This window comes from Rissa tridactyla, unplaced genomic scaffold (assembly GCF_028500815.1).
Source record: "Rissa tridactyla isolate bRisTri1 unplaced genomic scaffold, bRisTri1.patW.cur.20221130 scaffold_33, whole genome shotgun sequence".
NCBI lineage: Eukaryota > Metazoa > Chordata > Aves > Charadriiformes > Laridae > Rissa > Rissa tridactyla.
Window position 1 is genome coordinate 2,924,899 of NW_026529545.1, and position 8,885 is coordinate 2,933,783.

An 8,885-nucleotide genomic window follows, 5' to 3' on the forward strand; every position below is an offset into this window, starting at 1 on the left:
GTCACCTTACTTAACTCCTTATTAAAACACACAGCACACCGGAATTAAAATACACAGCACACCGGATTAAAAACAGACAGCATACCCTATCACTTTACCTAATTCCTTATAAAAACACACAGCACACTAGAATTAAAACACACAGCACACCGGGCCGCAGCACGTGGTCTTTCAAACCACCACCAGCCTCAACAATCCTCACAAGGCACAAGGATCCATGGGTCACAGTTCCACACCTAGGGCACTGCACTTCTTCAGCCCTCACCATCGTTGTTGGTGTTGTGGGGTAACTCATTTGAATCCGTCTGCTCAAACCAGGGCTTTATCCACTTGGCTGGTACCCATCTGGTTCTGGCATCTGTAACGACACAGGCATATCCTCGACCCCAGGTTAATAGTCTACACGGTCCTTCCCACTTCCCCGTCACACTGTTTTTAACTGCTACCATGCCATTTTCCTGCCTAAAATCCCCCAGGTCTCTCTGCAGGCCTGCGCCATGCCGCACGATTGGAGGTACAAGGCAGTGTTGAGGGAGGCGTAGGAAGTTCAGGACATAAATGGCTTTGTTCAGTCGATCTAAAGGGCTCAGCCCTTGCTCTCCCCCTTTCTGTTTTTGAAGCAAATTTTTTAAAGACTGGTTCATGCGTTCCACTATGGCTTGAGCCGTCGGAGAATGTGGTGTGCCAGTCACATGTGTAATGCCCCACAGCTGTAGAAATACCTCTGTTGAACGGGCTACGTACCCTGGGCCATTATCAGTCTTTATCACACGCGGTACGCCTAAGGCCGCGAACGCGCATCGCAAATGTCTTTGTACATGTTTACTGGATTCACCAGTCTGCGCAGTTGCCCAAATTGCAGTTGAATAACAGTCTACACTCAGGTGTATAAATTTCAGTTTTCCAAATTCTGACACATGGGTTACATCAGTCTGCCAGAACTCCAAAGGTCCATGCCCTCGGGGACTGACGCCTGGGTTGAAGTTAGGTATAAATGGTTGACAATCAGCACAAGTTTGCACTATACCTCGGGCGTCAGACTCCGAGATCCCAAATTGTCTGCGCAGCATTCGTGCAGATTGATGGAAGAATGTATGAGAGGCACGTGCTTGCACAAACTTATCTGGAGGTGGTGCGGCCCATGCAGGAGCCACAAGTTTATCAGCTCGTCTATTGCCCTCAGCTAAACCTTCTGGGAGCCCCGAATGGCTGCGAATATGGGTGATGAAATAAGGATCGTGCCGTTCACTGAGTAGGAGCAACAGTTCATGGAGCAGGGTGAGCAGCTGCTCATCACTGACCTCCTTCAGCAAAGCACGCTCCATTCGTTGAACGATTCCAACCACATATAAGGAGTCACATACGATATTAATACCTCCTTTTGTCCACCTGCAAACCCTTCTAGTACAGCGCGTAATTCTAGCTTTTGTGTGGACCCTTTACAGTCCGTGATCACAATATCATGCCATTTATTGTCCGTGTACCATGTTATTGCTGCTTTCTGTGTCTTCCCCCCGGCATCTGTAAAGATTGTCGGCCCTTGGACAGGTCGTTGAGACAACGCGGGAATTTCCTCAATGTGTCCTACTTGTAGCACACTAAAAAACTTGTGCGGAGGCGAATGTACCTTAACTGTTCCAGCATAGTTCAAAAGCGCAATCTGCAACGCCATAGAGTGTCGTAAGGCCCACTGCAAGTATTCAGCTACTAAAGGAATTACCATATATTCAGGTTCCTGACCGGATATCTCAACGATCCTCTGACGCCCTTTAATCATGAGTTGCGCCATCGCCTCTATCCTCGGGGTAACCGTACGCTTTGGTTGGCCAGATAAGAAAATCCACTCCAAAATTTGTAGCGGGTCCCTTTCCTGTACCCATTGCATTACTAAAGTGAAAGGATGTTCGCCATGATTTATAACCAATAAACCTATCGAATGATCAGGGTCCCATTGATGTGCGTAGGCATAGACGACCCTATCACTGACCATCTGCATCGCCTTCTGCACGTCTAAGGATAACTGTCTGGGGGCATCAACGCCACCGCCTCCTTGCAACAGGCGCATGAGAGGTGCTAAGTCTTCGCTCGTAAGACCACACAATGTACGAACCCAGTTTAGATCTCCTAAAAGTTTTTGAACATCATTCAGCGTCGAAATGTGCGTTCTAATCTCCAACTTCTGTGGCCTAACTGTAGTTTTAGATATTTCCCATCCTAAATATTTCCAGGGTGGTTCTTTTTGAACTTTTTCTGGTGCAATTTGTAACCCTGCTTTCCCTAGTACCTGCTGCAGCTCCTCAATAGCCTTGTCACACTCTAATTGTTGTCCAGCTGTCAAGATGTCATCCATATAATGATAAATTATCCACTCAGGGTGTTTTTTCCGCACTGGTGCCAAAGCCCATGCTACGTACATCTGGCACAAGGCGGGTGAATTTTTCATTCCCTGTGGCAACACTACCCAATGATACCTGCACATAGGCTCGTTCTTATTTGTTGTTGGCACGGAAAAAGCAAATTTCGGATAGTCATCGGGGTGCAAGGATATTGTGAAAAAGCAGTCCTTCAGATCTATTTTCAGAATCTCCCACCCTTTAGGGATCATGGCAGGGGATGGCAAACCTGGCTGTAAAGCACCCATGTCCTCCATAGCCTCATTAATTTTTCGTAAATCGTGCAGTAACCGCCATTTGCCACTCTTTTTTGGGATGGTAAAAATGGGTGTATTGCAGGGGCTGGTTGTTAGTTCTATATGTCCCTTTTCCAACTGTTCCTGTACTAATTGCACAATTGCTCGATTTTTTCCGAATTGAGCGGCCATTGGTCCACCCATACCGGGTCGTTCGTTTTCCACTTCAATTTCAAGAGAGGTCGCCCTTCCCCAATGGCCGCCCCAGAAAACCCGTCCCCCCAGTCGTTAAGCAAGCACCCAGTTGACTTAAAGCATCCCGGCTCAGCAGGCACACCGGCGCTACTGTCACATACGGTCGTATTGAACAAGCTCCACCATCAGGCATTTGGCATTGGATCACCTCTTTGCTTATTCTTGTTGTCTGAGTTCCTCCGACCCCCATTATGGGTATAGCTGGGTCTTCTACGGGCCAAGAGGGTGGCCAACGACCTTGACTGATAACAGTCACATCAGCGCCGGTGTCTACAAGCATATCAAGTACGCACTTTTGACCCCCTGGTGCTCTTAGGGCAACTCGCTGCAAGGGCTTTGTTTTACTGATTTCAGGGCTAAATATATATCGGCATTACCTGTTGAGCCAAAACCTTTATCCCCCCTTATCTGATTTCCAGCCGTCGGAACGGCGGCCTTAAATGGCACTAGTTGTCCAATGTGAGTACCCGCTGGGATATGCACAGGTGGAGTGGGTGTCCATACCATTATTTTAATTGGACCCGTATAATCAGCATCTATTACCCCAGGTAACACAAACAAACCCCGTCTGGTAATGGAAGATCGTCCCAATAATAGTGCACTCAGTCCATACCCCAGTGGCCCTTCCATATCAGTAGGAATGCACTGCACTTGGGAGTCTGTAAGGGTAACCTCCTTTATTGTTGCCACGTCCACTCCGGCACTCCCTGTGGGGCAGAGGCTGCGCTACCCACGCACCCTGACCCTGAGGCCTGTTTTGTGTCATCGCGCTCGGGCCCCCCACGCTCATCAGCCCGTTTCCCTATGGCGTGCCATCCTTATGGAATTTTGAGCGGCATTCAGATGCTCTATGTCCAAATTTCTGACACCGATTTCATGTGCCCGTAAATCCTCCCGTTCCTCCGCTCCTAGCAGGTGTCATATCTGTCTCTCCCCTCTGCTTTCCTACTCTACACTGTATCTTCAAATGACCGACCTTCCCACACTTAAAGCATTTCGGTCCCAAATTACGATTATTAATCAAGGGCTTGACAGCCGCAGCAAAAGCGGAGGCCAAAAATCCTGCCTGTTCTTCAGGTGTCCCTACCCTACAGCATGCCTCTATCATGTCGGTAACAGTGGCGTGTCGAGGCAAAGTTTGCAAGATACGCTTACAGGCTGGATTTGCGTTCTCTACGGCCAATGACTGAAATACCGCCTCTTTGGCTGCCGCTGGCAGTTCTCCCCGGTCTAACGCATTCCTTAGTCTATCAAGAAACTGCATGAATCCCTCGCTGGGGCCCTGTTTTATCGTCGTATATGGGGGAGTGACCTTGCCATCCTCTGGCAACGTCCTCAGTGCTTCGCGAGCCAACTCTGCAGACTGTTGTAAGATAGCGACATCTAGCCACGCTTGTCGCTGAGCATCAGCGAAAGGACCTGTTCCTAATAACATCTCCATGGTTGCCAGCCGCAACGGATCCCCCTCCACTCTATTCAAATTCGCTATCACTGCACGTTGTACACCATCCTCCCACCTTGATCTCCACGTTAGTTCTTGCATTGGGGTGAGGATAATGGACATCAGTGTCCGGCTATCAAAAGGAGTCATAATATTAGTAGTGAAAAAATTGTTAAGAAACGACTGAGTGTAGGGAGAATTAAGGCCAAAGTCATACACTAATTTTCTCGCTTCTTTTACCATCGGCCAAGGAAGACCCTCCCATCTATTGGGATTCCTTCGACCTCCCGTAGTTCCCCCCAGTATCACTGGAAATGCTGTTGGTAACATTATACCCTCTACCAAGGCATTTTGAATGATTCCTTTCCAATGCACTTGCGGATCCGGCGGCTCCCCTGAGCCCGCGGTCGCACCCCCCAACTCTCCTCCCACGTTCCCGTTACCCAACTCTCCTCCCGCATTCCTGTTACCGCCGCCCCATACCCCCCCGCTTTCACCCCTCTGTCACCTCTCCATATTTCATATCGCTTGCTCCTCCTCTTGTTTCCATGGTCTCTGTTGTTCTCTCTCTAACTGTTCCAATTTCTGTTGCAGTGTTTTTGCTGCCGCGCATGCGCCTTGCGGCAATTCTTGTTCAGCGGGAGAGGGAGGCGACGGTGGAAGCGGTGGGTACAGTGATGGATCAAAAGGTGGTCTGGGGTGCACATCAACATGTTGCCGTGGAGGCTTAGGTGGACCTTCATAAAACCCAGTTCTGGGGTTGTACCACTCTGGTGGAGGTGCCGTTGGTCTTGCTTCCGAGGGTGGCGGTGCTGGCCAGGGAACGTCCTCCTCCATCGGTTCTTCTTTCTCTGGAACTTCCTCAGGTGGAGCAGAGGGGATCAGCAGGGGATCGTCCCAAACCTTCGGACCTGGCCTGTTCGATCCTCCTCCCGTGGGTTGTAATGCTGCAAAAGCCCCGGCCGCTGTGGCTCGCTCTGCCTTCATATCTTGTAAGGTCGATAACACCAACCGCTATGTCGTCGCCAACGGTGATGCCTCTTTGTCTCCTTTACTTATCACTTCCCACAGTTTTTTCCCAACAGCCTCCCATATTTCTGCTTTAAAAGCTGTCTGGGGCTCTGGTGCGAATCTGTTCTCTCTGCACCATATTAACAACCTTCGGAGCATACGCTCATCGTATTTCACCCCTCTCTTAGAGAGGATATGCAGGAGAAGTCTTAATATAGCCCCTTCTTCTTTTGTTACTTGTTGCCCCATCTCCTGCCCCGGCTGCTCACCTCTCTCTGGGTGTCCGTGGCCACGTTGTCTGTTTATTCCGGATTGCCACCCAATCCGCCCGGTCTCAGTCCAGCTGAGCCATCCTCCAGCCGGTGGATCTCCTTCTGGGTCTTCCGCCCCTCGCGTTCCGTTGCTCAAGCCAAGCGCCCATCGAGATCACATCGGGGTCACCATCTGAGGAGAAATAACTGGACTCCAGACGATCCAATGTGAATCAACAGAAGCCGTTTATTAAGCACAGATCATCATCTTTTATACCCTGCGTTGTAGCTGTACACGTGACTCGCTTATTTCTGATTAGCTAGTTACACTGTCCACGCGCTGTGCATGCAGTTCATTCACACATCAGATTGGTTACAAGAATTCGCGTCGTAAATTGCTTAGTCACTAGCACAACATGTTTTCTGCCTTCTCAGTCCCGTTTTTCCCATGTACTAATTCCATCTTCTACCACCTGTTTTGCCCTTAATCTAATCTCTCACAGCAGGGAGGCTGGCTCACATGGCCATTTTCTCTCAGACACATTCCTACAATCCCGTACCTCCCCAATGCAGTTCTGCGTCTTCTCCCTGGACCCCAACCTGCACCCAAACCCCAAACCCATCCTGGTCACCATCACGGTGCAGGGCCCTGTGGGGCTGGGGCAGCTCTATGGGGCGGCCCTCTGGGTCTGAGGGGGGTCTCCTCTGGGGTGGGATAGGGATGGTCCTAAAACTAAATGCTGTCAGCTGACAGGCTGACAGGCCATGAGCTGACCCACGGCTCGTGTAGGTTTGGTGAGACCCTTCATGTCTGGACACCTGACAGGCCAGGAGCAGGCCCACGCCCTGCGGCTGTGCTTATGAGGTCACTCATGCCTGAGTAGCCAGTGGTCCAGGAACAGGCCTAGGGATTGTGTAGGTGCCTGTGAGGTCACTGGTGCCTGCGCAGACGACAGGCCAGGAGCCGTCACCTGGCTTGTGGATGTCTCTGCGATGTCACTGGTGCCTGAGGAGCCCAGGAGAAACGTGTCTTGTGCTGGGTATTTTGAGGTCCCAGGTGCCTGAGAAGCTGGTAGGCCAGGACTAAGCCCCCATCTTGTGTAGGTGTTTGCAAGGTCACCTGTGACTGCTCAGCTGACAGGCCAGGAAGAGGCCCATGGGTTGTGTAGGAGCTGGTGAAGTCACTGCTGCCCGCGTACCTGGTAGGGCAGGAGCAGGAACATGGGTGGTGTCACGGGTGCCTGAGTAGATGATGCCACTAAAATAGTATTTGGTCCCCACCCCAATATGGGGTTTTTGGAAGAACCATCGTCAGCAGAAGCCCGGACACAGCACACACACACGTGTGACAACGGGACTCCTGAGCACGCAGCAGCAGCAGGAGGATGCGAGGTCACGGTCACCGTAACCCCTGCGCACACAGGGGTGGCAGCAGGAGGGACGGGAGCTCCTTCTTCAGGTTCTTCTGCTCCTCCTTGACGTGCTCCTCCCCCGCCTCCAGGAACTCCAGCTCCTGCTGCAGCTTCTCCTGCCACAGCTGGAGGTCGGGGGAGGTCCTGCCTGCCCCCACCATCTGCCTGCACCCCCTCCTGCCCACCGCCCGCCTGCCTGGACCCTCTCCTGCCTGCACCCCCTGTGCCCACACCCACCTTGTGGCGGGTGTCAAGGTCCTCCAGGTCCTCGGGTTCGGGCACCAGGAAGGACAGAGACAGGGCAGGGTGTGGGGCGGCAGCTCCTCCTGGGGGGGCGTGGGGGGGGCTGCACCCAGGGGTGGCGGCACCCGGGGGGAGGGTGGTGGTGGTGAAACCCAGATGCGAGAGGACACCTGGGCAAGGGGGGGCACCCGGACATTGCAGGGGGACAGTACCCATGGGTTGGGGAGGGCACCCAGAGGTGGGGAGGGGGGGTGCCCAGAGTATGGGGGGGTGTCACCCTTGGGGGCACACAGAGATTCGGGGGGGAGGGAGCACCACCCATGGAGGGGGGGAGAAGAGGTGGGAAGGGCACGAAGACACTGGGGGGGGCACCCATGGGGAGGAGTCACCCAGAGACTGGGGGGCTGTCACCCATGGGGGGGCACCCAGAAATTGGAGGGGGACGCCAGAGATCGGGAGGGGGTAGCCAGAGACTGAGGGGGGCATACAGAGATACGGGGAGGGGGACGCCAGAGATGGGGGGGAGGCACCCAGATATTCGGGGGGGCGCAGCCAGAAAGTGGGGGGGCACCCTCGGATGGGGGGGAGACCCAGAACCGTGGCGGGACCCGGAAGCGGGTGCGGGATCACGCGGACATGGCGGGGGGGGACCGAGCGATGAGCGCGACCCGGTAGCGGGGGCCGCCCACGGGCGGGTGGGGGCCGGGGGGTCCCGGGAGAGTCTCAGCGGTGTCCCGTCCCACCCCCAGGGTGTCCCCAGGGTGTCCCCGGGCCAACCGACCTGCGCGACCTCCCGCGGCGACCCCAGCTCCGCCATGCTGCCGCGCGTCACAGGGCAACGCCCACCGCGGCCGGAAACCGAGACGACTTCCGGCGCAGGGGATGATGGGAGATGGAGTACGGGCCAGTGCGGATCAGTCATCCCAGTACGGGCCAGTGATCCCAGTATGGACCAGCATAGAGCGATCCCAGGGTGCTCCCAGTGCTCCCAGTTCGACGCCCTGACTTCCCGCAGTGCTCCCAGTGCTCCCAGTATGACCCCCTGACTCTCCCCAGTGCTCCCAGTGCTGTCCCAGTGCTCCCAGTGCGGTCCAGTTCTCCCAGTATGACTCCCTCACTCCCCCCAGTACTCCCAGTGCGCTCCCAGCACTCCCAGTATGAGTCGTTGAATCCCCCCAGTGCTCCCAGTATGACCCCCTGACTCCCCCCAGTGCTCCCAGGGTGCTCCCAGTGCTCCCAGTATGACCCCCACTACTCCCCCCAGTACTCCCAGTGCGGTTCCAGTGCTCCTAGTATGACCCCCTGACTCCCCCCAGTGCTCCCAGTGCGGTCCCAGTGCTCCCAGTATGACACCCTGACTCCCCTCAGTGTTTCCAGTGCTTTCCCAGTGCTCCCAGTATGACCCCCGGGGATCCCCCCAGTGCTCCCAGTGTGGTTCCAGTGCTCCCAGTATGACTCGCTGACTCCACCCAGTGCTCCCAGTGCAGTCCCAGTTCTCCCAGTGTGAATCCCTGAATCCCCCCAGTGCTCCCAGGGTGCTCCCAGTCCTCCCAGTTCGACGCCCTGACTCCTCCAGTGCCCCCAGTGCTGACCCAGTCCTCCCAGTATGACCTCCTGACTCCCCCCAGTGCTCCCAGTGCTCC

General features: G+C 54.3%; 1 long non-coding RNA gene across 2 annotated transcripts; it reads right to left on the reverse strand.

The window, feature by feature from the left end:
• Window positions 1-221: 221 nt before the first annotated feature.
• Window positions 222-8,086, reverse strand: LOC128903412 (uncharacterized). 2 transcript variants are annotated; one of them, XR_008464076.1, is made up of 4 exons: window positions 8,024-8,038; window positions 7,237-7,325; window positions 4,834-7,112; window positions 222-358 (listed from the first exon to the last, which is right to left on the reverse strand). It is a non-coding gene; the product is annotated as an uncharacterized LOC128903412 (long non-coding RNA). The 2 variants fall into 2 exon arrangements; XR_008464077.1 differs by lacking the exon at window positions 7,237-7,325 and having other exon boundaries at window positions 4,834-5,780; window positions 8,024-8,086.
• Between the last annotated feature and the right edge of the window lie 799 nt (window positions 8,087-8,885).